Here is a 21458-nt window from a genome sequence, read left to right as displayed (position 1 = left end):
GGGGTAGTCCATGACTGTAACAGATTATAAAGGAATGATACACTGAACAAGAGCATGTACTTTCCTAAGAACAATTAGGCTGAATCAAGTAACACCCATATCATCTTTGGTAGGCTTTATTTGCAAACCTTTACTTCTTTATCTGCAAATTGGGTATATAAAGTTGTTGTAAAGGATTTACAAATGAAATAACATATCTGATGTATTTAGCATAGTGCCGAGGTTATTTTAAGGAGAAAGACTATAACCTTGATCTCATTTCTAATCAATTGAATCAGTTAAGCATAACTTGGTTAGATTAGATTTGATTCTATAATTCCCTGGGTAAAACTACTCTTACTATGATTGGGAATATTGTCCAAGTCTTCTCCTGATTCGTAGCCACTACTATTTTCCAAGCCATTTAAACCTGTGGTTCTAAAATGGAGGCAACTTTACTCCACAAGCAGACATTTGTTTTTGGCTGTTGTACTCTCGGAGCACTGGGTCCTGCTGGCATTCAGTGGGTAGAGGCCACGGATATTGCTAAACATTCTGTTAGACCCAAGACAGCCCCACAACAAAGAATTATCTAAGATGTCAAGAGTGGAGAGATTGAGAAAACCTGGTCTAGAGTAAAAGCTTTAGGGCCTGTTGTTTGTTCTGAAGTGTGCTACGGTAGAAGGCATTCAAAGAAACAAACCTATTAAATTTCTCCCCACGCCTCATTTATTCCAAAACAGTTTTGATTGCCCACTATATTCATCGCTGCATTACTGGTGGCTGAGACAGAGTCTCTGTTTCCGAAGCCAATGTGCTTCCAAAGAGGCCGTGATGCTGGGTGATGGGGAGGAGACAGACTGAGGAATTTGCTAAAGCCTCCTGATGGTGAGTGCATGCATTTAATACTAAAGATTAAAAATAAATTAGAAGCAGCTTTAGATGGTCTAGTATCATTCCTAAGACTAAAGGAGAATTTTCCCAACTAAATTCATCTCCACAGCAAGTTGATATTTTTACCGACTTAGGAGGATTTTCCTCGCTTGCAGTAATACGTAGAATCCAGCCTGTCTATGGAATAGCTGCTTCTTTTCCCAGTCCAGGGGTTGCCAGATGCCAGGTATGGAGAGTGCCAGATTCAAGGCTTACAAAAATGATATTCATTTAAAAGAAGTTAAAAGTCTTGTTTTTACTGAATTCAAAAATTAAAAGTTAAAACTTTTTTTTTAATTCAATAAAAGTATTTTGTTTTAGCCTCACATATTTTTTTAAAGCTCTCAGTCTCTCTTTACTTTTCAGGAAGTGTTATCTGCCTCCGTCAAACTGCAAAGAGGCTGTTTTTAATTTAGAAATCTAAATTTCTATGTAATCACATATATTAACCAATAATGGTTTATAGTGTACATTTTCCCCCACATGTATGTAATAAGTGTCTTCAGGGTTATTCCACTTCTTCCTCACCTCCCGTGTCCTAGATGTGTTTGTCATAATTTGCTTGTGATGGTTTCTTTCTGATGTTCCTAAGATTAATGGGGCATTTGGCTCACCACATCCAGCTAAGGTGCTTCCAGAATCAGAGGAATAAAACAGTCCAGGTTCCTATCACTTGAAGTCTATGTTTATGGTTCATTCCAAACTGAAAAGTTCTCAGCCACATATTATTCTATTCTTGGTAGCGATAAATAATCTTGCTTGTATTGGCATGTTCTTTTCAGATTAAATTTTTATCAGTACTCAAATTCTTGATGTTGATTGATGACTGATTGAAACTAGAAAAATCTTAGGAAATCTTAGGGTAAAAATATCTACAGACAGCTACACTGCATTTTATTTTAGTTGATACATTAGCTTAAGAGTACGCCCATTGAATAAAGACTGTGCAGTGGAAAAAACACTGTAAAGGGAATCTACAGATTCTGGCTTTACTCCCAGATGTGAACTAGGTAAGTTCGTTTAGTCCTTCCAAGCGTCCAGTAACTCGTGCATAAAAATAGATGGATTGAACGTTCCCATCCTCTCTTAATGCTATCAACTATACTTTGGTCAAAATAACACCTCATCCCAAGTAAGTGACATGCCATAGGAAGAGGTCTATAATTAAAATCAGAGTCCATGTAGCTACCTGATTCAATAGTAACTTGTATCTTAGCAAAAATACCAAGAAGGACTCTATGATCTATGAATATCTGTTGGCATCATAGCTCTGTTTTGGAGAGCCATCCCTGAAGGCTCCTTCCACCTATGCTAATAGTCTTTTTGTCATGTGAGTTCAGTGCTCTGATCACAGGTGATTGCGTGATGAGGCTGGGGAAGCTCCTGATACAAATGTAGCAACATACATTTAGCTGATGGCCCCTAAAATACCTTAATGCATCTCTTCTATACCATAAAGTAAATGGCTGAGCCAATTCTTCTTGAGAAGCTCAGTTTGAGGCGAAGTCGGCAGATGGTAGAGTGGTGGGGAAACTAAGAACCATAGGAAAAGAGCAATAAATAGAAGGGATGAGGCGTCAGAAGCCATAAGAAAACAGAGTCCATGGAGCGATAGAAGCCTGATGCAACATTTGCTATAAGTAAGCAGACACACTGAAGAACCAGTTAATGCTTAGTACCAAATGTCTAGCCGTAAGTGACGTGTTCAGAAAAAATACACCCTTGGAACCATAAAATAAAAACCAATTTTTTTAGGTTGTGAAATCATCATGTCTTTATGATATCCAGAAGAAGAAAATAATGGCATTAAGTGGGATGCATCACTAAAAGATGCTAGTTATATGTCTGTGACGAAATTTGATCCAACGTCTCTGTTGGTGCCTCTACAATTTACCTTGACTTTCACTCTGGAGTTTAGTGACGTTTGGCTTGCGTTAGTTAAAATGTAGTTGCATCATCTCTGGGTATAAGTACCAGAACTCTGATATCCCATATTGCTTCCCCTTCTTCCACCTCTCTTCCTCCTCTCCTTTCGTCATTATCATGTCTTATATATGGCTTTTTAGGCTGCAAAAATCTGGAAGTTGCTAACCATCACTCATACCTCTTTGAATTCCTGCTAGCAGCCTGGCATGGTGGCCTACACATAGTAGGTACTCAATAAATATTTGCTAAGGTAATGATGAGGTGGCAAACAATAGAATGAGTTTTTAAAACACCCACAGTTTAGTTAAAACACTTTATGAAATGCATAAGGGAAAACATATTGGGAAGAAAACTGAAAAAAAATGTATGTGGGCAAGACACATTGAACATTCCTTGGAGTATCCTGCATCTTGTTACCTAAAGTCATTGCTGGGTCATGCATTTACCAGAGGTCAAAGCTTAGAGAATGCAGCTTTGAAGGTTCTCTGCATAAGGGTGTAATTTCAAGTTACTAATAACTCAGGAACACTTGATCTCTTTCCTTATTCTTGCCCAGATGAGTCATTTTCTTGGTAGTTTACCTTGAGCTCCTCCTATTTATACACAGCAGACTAGCTGGCATGGAAAATTGTGTGCCTCTGTCTTTTATATTGAAATATATATCTCCATGTATTTTTTTTTCCTTCTACTCTTCTTTTTCTCATGTTCTCATTTTTCTAGTCTCATTGTCTTGCCTAAAACTAGAGAAGTTTCTTCCAGGGTGAGTTAGTCTTACATCTATTGTGAAGGTAGGGTCTCTACCTTTGATTGAATTCATTATATAAGAATAAAAAACCAAAAAGACCCACTGCATTGTTTCCCAAAGACTTGTCCAGGAGAATTTCCACTTCTCAGAGCCCCATTTGTTTTCTAAATCCCCAAAGAGAGATTTGACTCAGCAAAAAATGAGTTTTGAGCCTTCTTCAGCAGCAGCAACAGCAGCTGTGCTGTGGATCTTGGCTCCAGGACTGGCCTAGTTATTCAGCAGATACTGTCCCAGCCAAGCCCTGGAATAGCTTTTAGCCACTGCCACAAATGCTGCCTACCAACTGTTGCCTAGGTGAGGAGAGCCTTGGCCATAAATCCTGGCACCCTCCCCTTCCCCAAATCTGCCTGATTCATTTGTTCACACCACACCTTCAGAGTGGAAGGTATGATTGCTTGCCTCCTTGCTTGCTTATTCTTTCCTTCTCTCTCTCTCTCTCTCTCTTTCTTTTTTGACCTGGCCAGTGATCCAGCCAAAAGTGGAATTAGGGAAGGCACCCGCACCCATGGATCACCAACAGACAAAACAAGAAACACTACTGCTGCTTATTTAAAACTGTCTTTGTGTTCTTCAAAATTTCTTTCACTTTTTTATTTCTGGGAGCATCTTGGGCTTTGAACAAAAGTTGATTTTCTGTGGGTTTGACTTAAAGATGTGTCTTCTCTGAGTCTATGTAATTGTAGGAGAGGTAATTGCTTAAGAAATGGTGTGACACAGAACTCAGAAAGCATTTTAAAAGATTGATAGATGTGACCACATAAAAATAAAAATGTTATACATACCCCACCCCACCCCCCAAAATTAGAAAACACCACAGGTGAAGTTGGAAAACAAACTTAATAGGGAAAATTGCTTGAAACTCATTTCACAAGCAAAGAGCTAGTTTCTTTAATGTATAAAAATCTCCTGCAAATCATTAAGAAAAAGATCAATAACTCAGTTAAACAATGTGTGAATAGAAACTACAAGGAAATGAAATTAAAATCATTTTTAAACATACAAAAAGATACACAAACTCATTCTCTTTTCTTAAGAAATTGATTTTATTTTTTTAAAGTTCATTTATTTTGAGACACACGGAGACAGACAAGTCGGGGAGGGGAAGAGAGAGAGGGAGAGAGAGGGAGAATCCCAAGCAGGGTCCACACTGCCAGTGCAGACCCTAATGCGGGGCTCAAACCCACGAAGCCATGGGCTCATGACCAGAGCAGAAACCAAGAGTCAGACACTTAACCAACTGAGCCACACAGGCGCCCCTTTCAAACTCATTTTTCATATGGGAAATATGAAATAAACTACACAAGGGTACCATTTTTTTACTTATCAGACTAGACAAGGCACAAATATCAGTCTTACTGCTAAGATTGTGGATGACCAGCCATTTTTACACCATGCTGCTGAAAATCTGAATTGTTATGACTTCTAAGGAAGCAACTTGGCAAATGCTATCAAAAGCATCAATGCACACATTTGTTGACCCAGCAATGCTGCTTCTAAAAAATTATCCCGTATGTATACTAACCCTTGTGTATAAAGTGGCATGTGTACCAGACTACTCCTTGAGGCAGTGCTTATACAGCAAAAGATTTTAGATAACCCAAATGGCATAATGTTAAGCTATTAAAAAGAACAAGGAAGCTCTTTGTGTACTGACATAGAGCTGTGCAAAACATGTTATTAATTAGAAAAATTGAGGTGCATAATACTATGTATGGTATGTTTTCACTTGTAGAAAAAGAGGAAAAATTATAGACTGACACAGGGTATGTATTTGCTTCTATTTGCATAAAATATCTAAAGGCAGGATGCACAAAAATCCCCACACTAAGGGAATAAAATGGTTAGGGCATTTAAAATATTTTATGCAATGTGAATGCCTCTCCTAACAAAAAACTGAAAGCAAAATTATTAGAAAAGAGTGTGTCATAAATTAAGGGTCAAATACGAAAGAGTGGCAGGAGCAAGGAGGTTTATAGCATGTGTCACTAGAAACAATGGGTGCCAATGTTTGCCAATCTCTTTTGTCTTAGTTTGGGCTGGGATAATATAACACCAGACACTGGGTAGTTTAATTTTTTTTAATGTTTATTTATTTTTAAGAGAGAGAGAGAGAGTGTGTGAGCAGGGGAGGGGCAGAAAGAGGGAGACACAGAATCTGAAGCAGGCTCCAGGCTCCGAGCTGTCAGCACAGAGCCTGATGAGGGGCTCGAACCCACAGACCGCGAGATCATGACCTGAGCTGAAGTTGGACACTTAACCTACTGAGCCACCCAGGCGCCCCTAGGCCAGGTGGTTTAAAGAACAGACATTTATTTCTCACAGTTTTGGAGGCTGGAAGTCCAAGATCAAGGCGCCAGCAGATCCAATGTGTGGTGAGCACAAGCTTCCTGGTTTGCAGATGGCCATCATCTCATTGTATTTTCATTTGACAGCAAGTGGAGGAGGGTTGGGGGGAGAAAGAGAGGGACAGAGCTCTCCTGTCACTTCTTATAAGGGCGCTAATCTTATTCATGAGAACTGCAACCTCATGACTTAATTCCCATCATGTTGGTGGTTAGGATTTCAACATAAGAATTTGGCGGTCGGTGGGGGCGGGGACAGCCATGCGGTCCGTGGCATCCTTACACATGCCTTCTTTGATATTCTACTTTCCAGACTTTGCCTTTTCTTCTCTCTAATTCTCATCAATTTTCTAACTCCATTCTGCTCTAAATTTCCTTGTCTTATAATTATATATTTATTATTCTACTGATCTATGGACCGTGCATTAGCTTGCTGGGAGCTTAAATGGCATTAAATCCTATTTGTAGACTTCATTCAGGAGACTGAAAGAGATTTTAAAGCTGGAGGCCTTATTCTAAGAACCAGTGGAGACTAGAGTACGGTTTTGACTTATACAGTAGAATTGAACGTTAAGAAAAGATTTAATCAAGCAGATCCCTTACTGTCTGAGGAAATTTCCCTATAAGGGACTGGGCTTAAGCTAGGTATGCTAAACAGGTCCAAATGGATTGAGAAAACCTTTCAATCCATGTCTTATTTTATTGCAGTTGTGAAGAACTACCGCTGAGTAATAATAGACGATTTATGAATGGTCAGACAATTCCAAGTCACCTTGACCAGAAAAAGTCCAGTAACCAAGAACGATTTACTGGTAACGTGACCTTGTTGAAAACACCAAATCTCTCAGAATCCCAGCATCTTCATTTATACCATGGGGATGTTTCTGAGAGACCAAATAAATTATAAATAAAGATGGCGTCAATTCCCACTGTGGTAGCCAGTCTCCAAGATGGCCCCAATGATCCTTACCTCCTGATATTTATGCCCTTGTACACACCTCCCACATCATATCAGGGTTGGCCTGTCACGAATGACAGAGGTGGTAGTATGCCATTTCTGAGGGTAGGTTGTAAAAGTTCTATCTCTCTTCTTGTCTCTCTGTCTCTACCTGTCTCTCTGGACCGCTCATTCTCTTTAGGGGAAGTCAGCTGCTATGTTACAGGCAACCTTTGGAGAAGCTCATGTGGTGAGGCGCTGAGGCCCTCTGCCACTGCCACATGAGTGAGCTAGGAAGCAGATCCTCTATCCCTATCAAGCCTTCAGGTGACTGTAGCCCTGACCTACACCTTTGAGTACAGTCTTTTTTTTAAATTTTTTAAAAAAATTATTTATATTTGAGAGAGAGAGACAGAGAGACAGAGAGAGAGTGGGTGAGAAGGGGAGGGGCAGAGAGAGACAAAGAGAGGAGAAAGAATCTGAAGCAGGCTCCAGGCTCTGAACTGTCAGCACAGAGCTCAGTGAAGCCCTCAAGCTCACAAGCAGTGAGATCATGACCTGAGCCGAAGTCAGACACTTAACTGACTGAGCCACCTAGGCCCCCACCTTTGAGTGCGGTCTCATGAAGATACCTTGAACCGGAACGGTCCAATTAATCTGCTTCCAGATCCTTGATCCTCAGAGACTTTGTGACATAACAAATGTCACTTTAGATTGCAAAGTTTTAGGGTAATTTATTTGGCTGCAGAAGATAACTAACACGGCCACATAACAATAACAATACTAACTAATCACTCAGGTCCCATTTATTCTTCACAGAAAGAACTCCATGGTGTTGCCAAAGTCTTCCTGGGTACAGTGATTCCAATGGAATGATTGTCCTTCTGATGCACCATTTAGCTCCATTATGCACTAAGTCAAATACTTGTCTCTTATGCTATGTGGTCCTGATTAACTGCCACTCCTAACACCCAATACACAAGTCTCACTGCCCCTTCAGAAGACCAAGGCCCCTGACGGGAACAGAAGTTGTGTTCATCTTTGTTGCTGCTGATACTGACCCACTGCACCATATCTGTTGCCTTGATTCTGCTTCGAGGTGGTTTTCATGAATTGTGCTGTTTTAACCTGCAAAAATTCCTAGAACACCCACAAGGACTCGGTAATTGAGGGCACTAACAAACTCCCATCATTCGTGCCTCAGTCCCGAACTACTTTGTGGAGTCACTTGGGGCTTCCTTGCCTTTTGGGGCTTTTTTCTTACCCTTTGGATTCTTATCTTGTCTCTGCTCCCTAATTCTGGTTTTCTATCCTTTTGGTCACCTTCAATAAACATCCTACTCTATTTTGCTTGGCCCTGGGATCTTTCCCTCTGGGTGCTGCCTCCAAATGGTAGAGATTTGACCATATTTACCTTGGCACTATAAGCTGCCCTCAGAGAAATTCTAGATTTGTTGACTGTTCTTACCTTTAAAAGGTTGCCTCTGAGTACCTGGCCTGAACAACACCCGGCTTTGCCCTTTGACTCTTCCATATGATCCATGGGGTTATTCGCCCATTATTAGTCTGGCCCAGGGTGGCTTCTGCTCCTTTCTCCATCTCTAGATTTCCCAGTTTTACCCTGTTGCTTAGTTCAAAGCTCCTTCTTGACGATGCTTTCAGTCGCTAAATATAGATTGCAGTGGTCCTCAACTGTGGTTAGCATGAAAATCGTTTGGAGAGCTTGAAACATATTCAGAGAGCCAGGTCCTATTTCTGACTGATTAAATCAGAGTATCTGGGTACAGGTCTCAGGCATGAATATTAAAAGCTTCCCAATTGAGTTTCATGAGTAGCCAGATTTCAAAGCAATAATATGGCTGAGCGAGCTCAAACACTACACTCGGTAAATGAAAGGCATCTGGGAGCCAGATTCACCCTCGGGTGGCCAGTTTGTGACCTCTCACCAGAGGGTGAGTTGACAGTCTTGCTGGGAAGCCAGGGTCTTTGTTTGTGTACTCCCACAAGATGCTCCAGATGGGTGAAGGAAACAGTGAGCACAGAATTCAGAAGCAATTAGCTGGCACATAAGCTCCCAGGGCAGGATTGCACCAAGAGGACATCTGATAACCTGTGGATAATTAGAAGTTCATGGTGAACAAACCATTGCCAAAAGATGGCATCGTGCACATCTGTTGTTTAGAAAAAACCGTTGCAGAATTTTTGACTTGGCGCTAGGAATCCCAAACCATGGCTAATGGCATTTTCCTCTGAAGAATTCTGTTTGTGCACATGGAGATTCAAGAAAGAATGAGCGTCGATGCCATAAGAAAGAAGGAATCAGAGGCTTGCCTTTCTGGGGAAAAAAATGAAAGTACTGGTGTCTCCAAATACAGCTCTTTAAATATGTTTTTAAGCACAAAGCCTGACCAAGGGCTCAAACCCACAACCCGCGAGATCATGAGATCACGACCCGAGCCGAAGTTGGACACCTAACCGACTGAGCCACCCAGGTGCCCCAACTCCAAATACAGTTCTTAAACTAACATGTGAACAAATGGGCATATCTATGGTATTGTTTGCAAGAAATACAACATTGAGAATATGGATTTCATCTTTCCGTTAGTACGAACAGCAAGATTCTCAAGACGAATAAAAGATCTATGATTAAATAGATTAAAGCAATTAAGCTTTCAAATTTATCTCCTCTAACACATTTATAATGATGATGGCACTTTTAGGGATGCTAATATGCACAGTAAATGCTTTCTAAATTTTTAAAACATCTTGACAGAACAGTTTACGATGTTTGAATATAGCCATCATCACTGTGCTGCTGATTAATCAGAGAAATGTTATCAATAACTTAAAATTTTTGGTTTGTTCTATCCATAAGCTAGATGCATGAGGGTGGATGAAACTCCATCCTTGGCCTTGATAAACACAATTCATGTGTTGAATATATAGTGAATATATTGAATGCATGTGAATACTGTAAAAGAAAATTCAGTATTTGAAATTGGGAGTTCTTAAATGTGTCTTAGTATTCCGGGCTCCTTCCAACTTGGAGGTCCAGGTTGCTGGGGGTGAGAGCTTCTTGGTGGGGGTGGGGGGGTGGGCATACAGGGTCTGTCAGTCCCTAAGAGATATGGCCTGTGGAGGCACACAGACTTTCTTTTGAATCCTGGTTTCACCACATACAAGTTATGGGATTCTAGGCAATCACTTAACCTCTCACACTGAGTCTCTAGAAAGATCAGAATACCTGCTGTCCCAGGTGACGGTTGTAATCAGATATTGTGAATGCAAAGCAGATATGTGATATCGATTGAGTGCTCATTTTGAGCAGACACTTGGTTAAGTGCTATGGGGAAGAATGAGAGTGTAGGGCATAGCTTCTCTCTTCTAGAAGCTGACAAGATATTTGGGGAGATAAAATACAAATAATTAAAAAATAATGAATTAAAAATACAAGGTACCCGGGGCACCTGGGTGGCTCAATTGGTTAAGCATCTGCCTTCGGCTCAGGTCATGATCTCATGGTTTGTGAGTTTGAGTCCCACGTAGAGCTCCGTGCTGACAGCTCAATTGGTTAAGCATCTGCCTTCGGCTCAGGTCATGATCTCATGGTTTGTGAGTTTGAGTCCCACGTAGAGCTCCGTGCTGACAGTCTGCTTCGGATTCTGTGTCTCCCTTGCTCTGTCCCTCCTCTACTTGCAGTCTCTTTCTCTCTCTCTCTAAAAAATAAATAAACATTAAAACATTTTTTAAAATATTAAAAATACAAGGTACCCATGTTAAGTTACAAAATGATATACTCATTAGATGCTATTAAAGTACACACTTTCAGGTGAGGACATCGGTCTTTCACAATCTTCTATATCGTTCGTAGCATAAGCCATGAAGTTTCTTTTATTAAATAGGCCTGCAAACCCTCACCCTCATCCTATATGTAAAGATATATGATTTAATTTTATCCTCAAAATAACCATTATGTGATCTTATTTTATTAAAAAGAAGTAAAATAAAAAGTTTATCTTAACTATAAAGTTTGTTAATTACTGCATGTAATTAGAGATTCTGAATACAAATCAACTAAAAGTTACTTGTAGTACAGATGGGACAATAACTGCATATGAATATTTAAAATATTAGGTTTGGGATATATCAGCTGCCATTGTCAATTTGAGGCCTACTGGTATCTAAGGCCAAGTGAGTTGAGACTCAGTGCAAGTGAGCCCCAGAGTGTAAATATAAGTCAGATTTCCATGACTACCAGTGATTTGGTTGGCCGGCTGCTTTCCAAGGGCTGATCTTCAGTACATGTTGGTGAAAATGCTCCTGGGGCAGAAAATGGGGTGAGAGTCATTCTAGGGGCTGGTCAGAGTCAAGGAAATTCGGGCAGCTAACAGAGCTGGGATTCTGCACGTGCAGATTCAATTGTCAGAAAGAAAAAAAAATTATCTTTAGGGAAAAAGGAGGGAAGATAGGGTGATTTAATTTCTCTCCTTTTCTGTGAAGTTGCTATACAATGAAACTATTCATTTTACATCAATGGCAGGACAGCGCTAACAATGGATCAGTTTTATGACACTTTTGTAAAGATAGACTTTGTAAAATCATCAAAGTTGATTGTAACATTAGAGAGTATTCAGTCACTGAGGCTATGATTATATATGTTTCCTATACTGTGTTTTTGAAGATTAACCTCCAAAGACAGATCTAAATCCAGGTCAAAGGTCACTTCATGGATAAGTGACAAGATTTGCAGTGCCTTAAATTTTTGTTGTGTTTATACAGTACAGATCTCTTCGATAGAAGTGCTTAAAATCAGGTTCAATAAAATTTGGTTGATTATATCAACAAAGTTTTTTGATGTAGTATAGACCAACAAGTTGGTATGTTGTTTTTTTTTTTCTTTCTGCCACCGATGAAGACTTCTCTCACAATTGGATGAATCACTTGCTACTCACTGGTACATGCAGAGTGTGAAAGGAAGACCCCAAGACGCATACGTAGTTCATGTTCAAAGAAGTGATGACTGAAAACCGAGAGGTCTTTAAAGACCATAAGATAATCCATTGAAGCATTTTTCTCTGAAGATCTGAACAAGAAGATACGTCTCTCTTAATGGAGGCGATGGTAATGTCTGAGGGACTCATGAAACATGGTGCCTTAGAATAAATTCACATTCGGAGGGGAGGTAATATTATTTGGAAATTGCAGTGTCCTAAAACTAACCAAACTTGTGGAAAACGAGCACTCCTCGTTTTCTTGGAAGGCCTTGGGGAAAATATGTCTCCGAGTGTTCCTGTGGAACCGGGATCTCGGAGGCAACGTAGGAACCACATGTCCTTTTTCTTACATGACCGGCGATGTCTAGTGTGGGTGTTCGTTGAGCCTGACAACCAGAGTGTCCTTAAAAGCAGCTGATCTCATGCCCTGTGGGCGCTGAGTTCCTCGTTCCTGAAGCGGACGAGTTCAGAAGTTCTGGCGCTGCCCCGTGACTCACCTCCCTGCTGGCAGGCCGCCCAGAGGGCCCTCAGACCCCCACTGCTGTGAAACAACAGAACAGCCTCTTCTGCTATCTCCAAGAATGCGACGCCACAGTTAGCTTTCTCTCTTAAGCCTCTTGCGGTTAACATGAATAGCATTCTTTCAATTGCTGCAGATATGAAATATCCTAAGTCTTCAAGTCAACAATTAAAAACTCAGGGTCGTGTCGTTGCAGGAGATGCGGACAGTGTTTGGGTTTGAGGGTAAGGCGTTTTAGATGTGAGTGGTATGTATATTTATTCGGGGGCTAACTTCTGCAAATGAAGCAGGGATTTTTCAGTTATTCAGGTTGTATTAGGATAGAGAAAGTCAAGACCGATGGCACGCTCTCCCGATAAAATATTTTTTATTACATGAACTGGCCACTGAACAGATGGATGCTCTTGTTAGGGTAAAGTGGATTTAGCTGCTCTGCCCTCAGTCTCTTCATCTGTGAAGTGGGGAATGATAATATATACTTCACAGAGTTAGCAACAACCTGTCAGTTTTCATATCTGTAAAATGGGGATAATTGTTGTCATTCCTACCTGCATTAGCTTAGCCCCACCCTACTTTCTTTAGGACTCTAGAAGCAGAGCCCAGAGAAATTGTGCTACCATTCTCTGTGGTTTTGTTTTGTCAGAAGCCTTTTCTTTTTCCTTTAAACAATTCGGCATCTCCACTCCTGTCTATGAGTACCTCCCTGGAGCACCTTCTCCATCATCACTCTTGCTGGGTTCCTAACAGTATCACCCAGTCTCCTATTTTCACTCCGTCCTGTGTTCTACTCTTTCCCCTGGAATGGCACTCCTCCTCAGTCGAATTAAGTGGCTCTGCTCCTTTTAGGGTCAGTTCAAGTGTTGCCCTTGAGAGTCCCATCAGCTGTAGATGCTGCACCCCCTCCTTCCCTGTGGACCCCAAGCACCTTCCCAGCCCTCTGTGCACACCACTGCCCAGTACCTGTCATGATGCACCGTAATTGCTGATTTACAAGCCTGACTGGAGCATCTTTATGATACCATATATATTGTGGTTCTGAAGTTCTGGCAGAGTACCTGACACGTAACAAGCGGTTATTAAATGCCTATTGAATCAACCAATCACATTAACACGGTGAGTCCAATATTATGCCTATCATGTGATGCTAATTGCTTTATTTTATTTTATTTAAAAAATTTTTTTAATTTTATTTATTTTAAGAGAGAAAGAGTGAGCAGGGTAGGGGCAGAGAGAGGGGGGAGAGAGGATTCGAAGCAGGTTCTGTGTTGACAGTGCGGACAGCAGGGCTCCAACTCACAAACCGTAAGCCGAAATGACCCGAGCCGAAATCAAGAGTCAGAAGCTTAAGTGACTGAGCCACCCTGGTGTCCCTCTAATCGCCTGCCTTTTAAAATTTCTTTTCCAAAACATTATAGCCCCAAAGAACAAATACATGGGAGAAATATGCACTTATCTGATAGTTCCCTGTTCAATAACTAACTGGAAAAGCTGACGTGGAAGAATGCAGGAGCCTTGTTTGTATACTCTGTTTGTATATGACACTCCCTGATCTCATGTGTTTTGAGTAAAATGTGTAAGTAATTAATGAAAGATGTTTGCTAAAATAGTCCTCACCAAATCTTCAGGGATTGATGAATGTGTTTAAGATATCCAATGCTGCATTTGTCAGAACAGATAAACCTATTCCTTTTAGGAAGCTGAATGGCGACCCAAGTTAGTTTGGCCACCAGAGAGGAGATTGTTCTTCGACAACAAACAAGGTGGGGAGAATGCTACCATGCACCAGTCACAAAGCCTGGATAAGTGGGCCCAGAGCCCAGGAGGCAAGGCTGCATTATTTTCTAAGTTTTGTCTGGGATAGCCTCAATTTACGTGGGTTGTTTGCACGTAATTATTTTGGCATCTTGTTAGTGTCTTAAAGGTATCCCAGGTTGGAAAATAATGGTCAGTAAATTGCGAAGGAAAAAGGACGGTAGTCCCCATGCTTATGAATCAGTCCGCGCATGGGTGTTCCATGCATCCTTCTCATCTAATGTCCTGTCCTCTGTCAACCAAGAATAGAAGTCTCTCCTCTGGAGGCTACACTGGACCATCATGCATCAGCAGGTAGTTGTTTTAATCGTAACTAGTCAAATGTTACTTCTACTGTTTCTTTTATTAGATAATTTGGATTGCACTTTACTAATGAGTTCATTATTTAAATTACTTAAATAAAACTCCTGGCGATTTGACTGACCTATAACCACAGGACTTGTTGGTCCCTGCACTTAGTCATTCTGTTCAAACAACTTGGAGCTGAAGTGGAAACACAGAGAGTCTACTCCAGAGATAGTTCTTGCTTGATCTTCCAAAATTATAAGTACCAGTAAATTCACCGGATAAGGGGAGCAGAGTCAGGATAGGCACAAACACGGCTTAGAATAACTTTTCTAGATGGCCGCTCCTGTCCAAATTACCGGTTGGGTCTTCCCAACTGAAAGAAACAGCTAATTATGGTTGGCCTCCTCCATGGTCTGGGGTGGAAACTGGGGAAAGAATAGCCACAGTGGCTGTGAGCTCATCAGCTAAATCGAGCCCTTTGGTTTTAGTGCACGTGTATAAACCCTCCAGGGAAAATCTGACAAGTCCAGTTGTGGAGTTTTCCTGTTTCAAGGGAAATGATCTGTCACTGAAGTTGGAATTCAAAGGTTTTGTCAGGCAGCTGGAAGGATTTATCTGGGAAATGAGAGAACAGAGAGTGGCAGACGCTGCCCAGAATGAGTTTTGGAGGATCTGAAATGTGAGGTGGTCAAATCAAGGTGTTCTCCAGAAGAAAGAACAAGCTTCTCCCTCTCTCCCCCTTGTTCTGACTATAAGACTGAATCTGAAATTCTTTAAATCAGCATTAATAGTCTTTCTTTATTCCTAGTGGGACATACTTCCAGAGTTTTACTTATATCCTCTAATTTAGCTGCTGCTTCTTCTTCTTCTTCTTCTTCTTCTTCTTGTCATTGTCATTGTCTCTGTCTTGTTCTTTGTTTACATTTGAACACACATACATGCTTGCTAGTGAGCATATAAGGCTAGAGACCTGCAGCTTCATAATGCCTAGTGATTTCAATTTGTCTTGATCATGTTAGTTACCAGTATCTTCTTCATTTCCACCCCACGTTAATGTAATAGTAAAGCCAAGATTCTGTGAAATGTTAAATAATTGCTGTACAGCAGCCAAAATGGAATGGTTTCCAGGCAGATGATAAAGACTTCTATGTAATGGCTTAAAATGTTTATTTGATTGATGGATGAATGAAGGTCCATGTTTGGCATAGCAGAAGTTATTTATACGTGTCTCTAGGAGAGTATGGGATGTGCAATGCTAAGTGTATGAAAGACCACCTATACACACACACATTCATCGGCGCCCATATGTACACATCCATACACACATTTACATATGGCTCCATGGGTGCTCAGGAAATAAGTTTCATGATTCAATTCTTACGATCCTGTTTTTAACTATGCACAAAATCTATTATTAAAGATGAATTGATCTAAAATGATAGCTTCTTTTCAAAAGGAAAGCAAAATGTAACAAAGTAAATGTAATAAAGGAAGTGCAGCATAGAACAATTCTGCCATCCTGTTTCCCTTCAGTTTCCTCACTCATTCTCTACAGCGGTCATTTCAAGTCTCTTTGTTTCCCAAATTTCTTTGTCATCTCCCCTTTTCACAAGATAATCTAACTTCCCAATCCCACTTCCTGGAGAAGGTAGATGAAGTAGGTTGGGTTCTCTATCAACCTCTGCTCCCCAACCTAGGGCCTTACAAAAACCATTCCCATCATTCCTTTCTCCCTTTTGTTATAGCGGAAAGGATGTCCGTCCTCCTGTCGAAGATGATTGTTTGTTTGTGTACCATGGATCTCATTGTCTCTTGCTTTCCTAAAGACACTCTGCCCTTCTTAATTCTTCATTCACTTTAATGAAGTGCTTCACTATCAGGTCACCTGCACTTTCCTTTGAAATGTGTGTCAATCTGTTATATCTGAGTTCTGAAAATTTTAAGGCACTTTCTTTTTCTTAAATTTGGTTTTTAAGTAATCTCTACACCCAACGTGGGGCTTGAACTCACAACCCCGAGATCAAGAGTTGTATGCTTTTCTGAGTCAGCCAGCTGCCCCTTAGTTCTCTGAAATTGACGTTCTTGATCACTCTTACTTGAAATCTCCTCTTCTCTTGACTTCGATGATGTTATAATCCATACATACCATGTATGTATGAATAAGTATACATATGAATAAACATAAATATTTATATTTATTTATATAACCATTTTATGTGCCAGATTCTGGTCTAAGTGCTAAGCCTATAGCAGTGAACAAATGCACATGAATCCTGCCTTCATGAAACTTATTGTCTTTTTGTAAAAGATTGAAAAATTTTTTTAAAAAGTAATGAAGTTATTTGGTAGGTTTGAAAGTGATAAGTATTATGGACAAAAATAAAGCTGGAAAGGAAGGGACTCAGGTTTTAAATAGTACTGCCCTCAGAAACGTCCTCATATTAAAATAATTAAGTAAGGAGTGGCCTCGCCTGACTCATGTTTTAGCAGGATTCATGGATAATAAGGGGGGACACAGCAGAAGCTGGAGGCTAATTAGAAGCTATTGTGGTAATGTGTTGTGAGGGAAATAACGGGGTCTTAAGTGAGGTGGTAACAGTGAAAGTATTTGGAGATGCTCATATTCTGTATATTTTGAAGGCAGAACAGGTGATGGAGGAGATATGGGGAATGAGAGAGAGAGAGAGAGAGAGAGAGAAAAAGTATGACACCCAACTTTTTGGCTTGAGCATCTGGAAAGATTTAGGTGGGATGAGGAATACTGAGAGTGGAATAGTCTTGAGGGAAAAGATTTTAGACAGCTTGAAATGTTCCAGATTTTTAAAACATTTGTTTATTTGTGTTTATTTTTTAATTGAAGTATATGTTATGCTGTGCTCACCGTGTCACCATCACCTGTCACTGTATGCTATGACAGTACCATTGACTGTATTCCCTAGGCTGCACCTCTTATGCCTGTGCTTCTTCATTCCATACCTGGAGCCTGTACCGCTCACTCCCCTTCACCTATTTAGCCCATCCCTCCACCCTTCCTCCCCTCTGGCAATCTCCACTTTATCCTCTGTAGTCATGGGTCTGTTTCTGCTTTGTCTTTGTTTGTTTGTGCATTTGTTTTGTTTTTCAGGTTCCACATATAAGTGATATCATCTGGTATTTGTCTTTCTCTGTCTGTCTTATTTCACTCAGCATAATAGGAAGTTTCGATATTTTACCTCAAGCTAACAAGTTGGCCTGGCAGAAAGCAAAGGACTTTATTACTCACAGCGATAGCAGTAGCCAAATCATGTAGTGCCATGTGCAGTGGAATAAATAATTTATTATATTTTCTTCAAGAATCATACAGATAGGAGTAAAATCACTAGACTATACAGTGTGCATATTTGGAACCTAGAAGTGCCACAGGTGTGATACTAATTTGAGGGCAGCCAGCCTGAAATGAGAACCACATCTTGAGGAGTGCGGAGCCAACAGAACATGAGGGAAATAGAGTAGGAATTCAGATCAAATTATTCCTAGAGCTTACATATCTCTGGAAGTTTTGTTTTGTTTTAGTAAGATTTCTGTGAATTCCCTTCATTGTTCAAGTCTGTTTGAATTGCACTTTCTATTGCTTGCATCCCAAAGGATTCTAGCAGATCCATATTTTGGTACCGGAAGTGGTTACTCATCCACATTTCTTTGTGGAGTTTGCTAAGTAGAGGAAACAGGGAGGAGAGCGGCAAGGACCGCCCCCCCACCCCCCATGCCAGAGTGGGAAGTTGGTACCCTTTGTTATGTGCAAGCTAGATCTGGGTTTACATTGTGACTTTTGTCTGTTGTTACTCAGACTTGATGAAGTAGCATCAGGAGTCTTGATAGGCTCTTTCTTCCAGCCTACGGAGAGAGCTTGTATGAAAGAGACAAGCTGAGGTTGAAGGCAGCACATCTAAAAGAGTATTTATTGAACACCCACTCTGCCAAGCACCGTGCTCATCAGGGCTGACAAGCCTCTACCTCTGTGGATCTCACATTCTAATTCACAGAGATATGCTATTGGAAAAAATTACAAAATGGAAGTTAGGTAGTGATCAGTTATTTTTAAGAATAAAGCAAAATAAAGGGGTAGAAAAGGGTATGTGTTGTTATTTATAATGTTTATTTAGTTTTGAGAGAGAGACAGACAGAGAGACAGAGACAGAGCACGAGCCGGGGTGGAGCAGAGAGAGAGGGAGACACAGAATCCGAAGCAGGCTCCAGGCTCCCAGCTGTCAGCACAGAGCCTGACGCGGGTCTCGAGCTCACAAACCGTGAGATCATGTCCCGAGCCGAAGCCAAACGCTCAACTGACTGAGACACCCAAGCGCCCCAATGTGCTGTTATTTACAGATAGGATGACCAGGACATCTGAAGGAAAGTTCTTGGGCAGAGGTCTCAGCAAGTGTACATTCCTCCAGGTATTTCAAGGAATAACAAACTAGGTGGCCAGTGTGAGTTGTGTGCACAGTAAGCAAGAGGAGGGGGTAGGAACAGAAAAGGTGGACCAGATCACATGGACATTGTATGTAAAGTTACATCAGAAGACTATTTCAATATCTATAGAGAAGATAGCAGTGGAATGATTGGACTGTCTTGGGGCTGGTGGTGAATGGGGTACGAAGTGTTCCAACTTGAGATATGTTCTTAAGGTAGAGCTGACAAATTGCCTTATGTATTAGGTAAGAAATGTAAGAAAGAAAGAAGACCTAAGAAGACATATTACCAGAGTGTCCACTAGTCTAAACACCAATCTAATCAGGACTCTTTCAGGGACAGAAATGCCACAGTCTCCACCTCAAGTGAAGGCTGGTGACAAGTAAAGCAGAAAGCTGGGAGAATTTAGGAAGAAATACAAGTGAGACCAAGTTTCCTCCAAGCTCATCTTGCCAAACATTCTTTGCCTGACAAAAAGAAGAGTCATGCTGTGAAGAAACAGATATGGAGTAGTCTAAATATGAGGAGTTTATTATTAGGGGGTCCATCCATAAAAGTAATTTTTCAAATTGCCTCGAGACACAGGCCAAGAATATAGTTGCACCATTAACAAGGGCCTGTGAGATGAAAAGATCACAGAGATACATTTCTAGGAGCTAAAATTTCCCAGGTTCATACAGCCATGAACTCACAAAGAAGTTGGCTTTGATGCTGGCCCGTGGAATTGATCATAAGCACATAGACCCAAAGCAAATAGACCGGCAGCCTACTAAATTTTTAAGTGAGCTGTACTTCCAAAACACCCCAATGACTGGCCAAAGGAGCCTGTATTTCTCAAACCCTAAGATAATCCCAAGGATCCAGGAATCACATCAACAGGAAGTGGGTTACTCAAGTGGTCAGGCCCCAGGAATTGCATCCTTTCCAAAGTCTATCTCCATGGAAGACAATGCACAAGGGAAATCCATTCATCGGTTAGAACCAGGAGTGTTCTGATTAGTTGACCAAGGAATGCCTTCCTTTGCCAGGGCAGGTTGTCCTTGTTATTTATGGCCAGAAGATTATGATATGTGCCACGTAGCAGTGATTTCTGCATGTTTCTCATTGCCTCCTTTCCCAAATAGAAGATTTGTTTCATTTATCCAGTTCTCTACTAACTTTTGTTAATGGAAGTGTCAGAGATCTGTTACACATTGTCCCGGCCTGTGCTTCCCAGAAAAGAGAACTTGAAACAAAGGCATGCGTACTATTACTTTCTTAAGATGTACAAACATGGGTACAGGGTTGAAAGGGAAAGGGTAAGGAGAGAGAGACAAGAAAAGGTTACAGTAAGGAGACGGCTGCTGCTAAATGCTAAATGCTAAATAAATGTGTTTATTTTATCTCACAGGGCTATCTCCCGGGGAGTCATATAAAGTATGTCTCCTAAGTGTGCATGGGTAAGGAGGAGGAGTAGGGTAGGCAAAAGGAAAAGTTTTCCATGAACTCTTGCCCCTCAACAGTCAAAAGTCTACCATTTGGAGTTCAACATTTTTGCATTCTGAGTTTTGCATACATGGACACCAAGTAAAAACTAATGGTGTCCCACACCTAAGTATCAACAGGGAAGCCACAGGGTGGGGGGGTGGGGGAGGAAGTGCCAGGTTGCACCTGCATGAGATTCATGAAATCCCAGTTACAATATAGTGTGGTGGTAATAGGACAAAAAAAAAAAAAAAAAAAGCAAAGCTGAGTGCATATGACAGGCTATATATAAGAGGGGGTCTGAAAATCTTCAGAAATAGTTTCAAGATGGTGAGCAACATACCTGGATTTGATGAAGCAGGATACTTATTACATAGTAATCCTAGACTCAGAATAAGATTCACTAGGTGAGACCTCTGCTTGTCTCTTTATGGAGGGACTTTATGTAGTTTATGTAATTGAGAATTTCTGAAAGCATAGGTACCGAAACAGGATATAAATGGATGCTGTGTAACCAAAGGACAGACTGAAGTTGTCTCTCTAGCAACCACTACATTGGCCCCTCCCATCATGTAGTGCCCATATCATTTCTGCAGGCTTGACCCCTACATCCTCTTTCAGGGGTAACATTCAATTCGGGTAAGCTCACTGGCATTGTCTCAACTCCTCTGGGGCCACAATGATCAATATTTGGCCCAGGAATGTTTAGTAATCCAAGCCCAAGCTGATCCAATTTAACACCAGATGTAGGAGACCTTTGTTTAGTGGAGGATTGTTCTGGACTGTGTGTTTTGCAGATATGAAGACTGCAACTGCTGTAGCCACTTTGTTAACCTTGGAGAAAGAGAGTCTGAAGGTGAAGCCAGCTCATGGAGAAGTACAAGAGTGAGAATATAGCAGAAAAATATGGCCAATGCCTTGAACAAACTGCTTAACAACGTAGACCAAAGTCTGCATGAAATCATAAGCTCTTTTTTTTTCTTCAGTTAAACCAGTTTGAGTTGGGTTT

At 40.8% G+C, this 21458-nt stretch overlaps 1 long non-coding RNA gene across 1 annotated transcript in view; it reads left to right on the top strand.

Annotated features, from left to right (window-relative positions):
* Positions 1-515: 515 nt before the first annotated feature.
* The window catches only part of LOC113603935 (uncharacterized), a 45482-nt gene continuing 24539 nt past the window's right edge, over positions 516-21458 (top strand). The window contains exon 1 of the long non-coding RNA XR_008293278.1: positions 516-867. This is a non-coding gene — a long non-coding RNA (uncharacterized LOC113603935). The remainder of the gene's footprint in view (positions 868-21458) is intronic.

The sequence above is a fragment of the Acinonyx jubatus genome, chromosome E4, assembly GCF_027475565.1.
Source record: "Acinonyx jubatus isolate Ajub_Pintada_27869175 chromosome E4, VMU_Ajub_asm_v1.0, whole genome shotgun sequence".
Classification (NCBI taxonomy): domain Eukaryota; kingdom Metazoa; phylum Chordata; class Mammalia; order Carnivora; family Felidae; genus Acinonyx; species Acinonyx jubatus.
The sequence above is the reverse complement of the archived record's forward strand: the minus strand, read 5'-3'. Positions and strand labels throughout refer to the sequence as shown.